This window comes from Elephantulus edwardii, unplaced genomic scaffold (assembly GCF_000299155.1).
Source record: "Elephantulus edwardii isolate Elephantulus edwardi_28Jun2011 unplaced genomic scaffold, EleEdw1.0 scaffold00130, whole genome shotgun sequence".
NCBI lineage: Eukaryota > Metazoa > Chordata > Mammalia > Macroscelidea > Macroscelididae > Elephantulus > Elephantulus edwardii.
Genome location: NW_006399880.1, coordinates 1,731,609 through 1,733,553, shown reverse-complemented (window position 1 = coordinate 1,733,553; position 1,945 = coordinate 1,731,609).

Genomic DNA, 1,945 nt, shown 5'->3' with positions numbered 1-1,945 from the left:
GATCTGATTCCTATGCATACCATCAGGTGAAGTCCATGTGTATAACCTGCGTTTGTGTCTCTTGTAAAATGTATTTGCAATGAATAAGTCATTGATTCTACAAAATTCAATCATTCTATCTCCAGCCTCATTCCTGTCACCAAGCCCATGTTTTCCAACTACTGATTCTTCACTATTTCCAACTTTTGCATTCCAGTCACCCATTATTATCAAGGCATCTTGATTGCATGTTCGATCTATCTTTCACTTCTCCACAGGCTCAATCTGCCTCCTGACTGCTCCTCTTTGAACTACTGAAAGGACACCCTTCCCCAGGGCTTTCTGCCTCTTGCCATTGCTTTCCTTCCAAACGAAACCAGACTAGTTTGGGGTATGTGGCAGCTGTTCTCCTCTCTCAGGTCACCTGCTCTCTTCAGACTCTAAGACTCCTACTGCTAGGCTAGGAAGATTCCTCAGCCACCTGGGCCAATCTCTCCAGATATTAGAGATGCTCACATTTTGAGTAGACCTTCTTCTTGTGAAGACAAAAGATAATTGTGGGACACCTTATTCCCTACCAACTAAGGGAGTTGTGGTGCTGGAGAAGAGTCTTGACCATACCACAGACCACCAAGAACAAAATAGATCTGTCTTTGAGAGGGTGAAACCACGTTTTACCTTGGAGGCTATAATGTTAAAGCTTTGTCTTACATACTTTGGGTATGTGACCAGAAGGGACCAGTCCTTGGAGAAGAATATCATGCTTGCAAAGGGTGGAGGGACAGCACAGAAGAGGAAGACCCAGGATGAGCTAGATTGACTCCATAACTAAAGTAATGGGGATACGGATGTTGGAGACAGTGAGATCGACTCATGACAGGGTACGTTTTAGAGCTGTTGTACATAGGGTCACTATCAGTTGCAGGTGACTCGATGTCAGATAAAAACAACAACAATGGCACCTAACAATAGCCACCTCAGGGATGGGTTGGGATTTTTTAAAAAATTTTTTGTTGTACGTTTTCTCCTCTCCTTTTGCCCCCAGCCCCTTTCCCACCACTCAATGCACTCCTTGTTCCAGATTTTTCTCATATATATAATGGGTAATCAAATACTCAAATAATCAAATATTCCTCTTATCTATTTTAATGCAGTCTTCATTATCTATTCTCTCTTTCCTTATTCCCTATCAACCCTTCATTCTGTCCTATTTTGTAACAGTGGATATTATGCAGTATTTATTCTTTTGTGACTGAGATATTGAACTTAGCATAATGTCCTCAATGCTTCCCCATTTTGTATAATATTTTATCATGTCATTGTTTCTTAATGCTGCATAGTATTCTATGGTGTGGATGTACCATAGTTTTTCTATCCATTTGTTTATTGATGGGCACTTGGGTTGCTTCTATTTCTTTGTTATTGTGAATACTGCAGCAATAAACATAGGAATGCATACATCTGAGTTGTGGCTCTAACTTCTTTAGGGTGTATTCTTAGTAGCAGAATTGCTGGGTAAAATAGTATTTTTGTTTCCAACTTTTTGTGAAAATGTCAAACCTCTTTCCTTAATGGTTGCACCATTTTACGTTCCCACCAGCAGTGACAGTGACAATCTCTCCATAACCTCGCCAACATTTGTTGTTTGCTACCCTGTTCAACTTTGCTATTGTTGCTGGCGTGAGATGATACATCATAGTTGTTTTGATTTGTATCTCTCTGATAACTAGGAATTACGAACATTTCTTCATATGTTTGCTTGCCATCTGAATGGAACTTCTTTCTGGTGAAGTGTCTATTCATATCCTGTGCCTTTTTTTGTGATTGAATTGTTTAGATTTTTCTTGTTGAGATGCTGGAACATTTTATAAATTTTAGATATAAATCCCAGATATGTCATTGCTAAATATTTTTTCCCCAGTCTGTAGGTTTCCTATTTACACTTTGGAGCAGGGTTGTTTTTTTT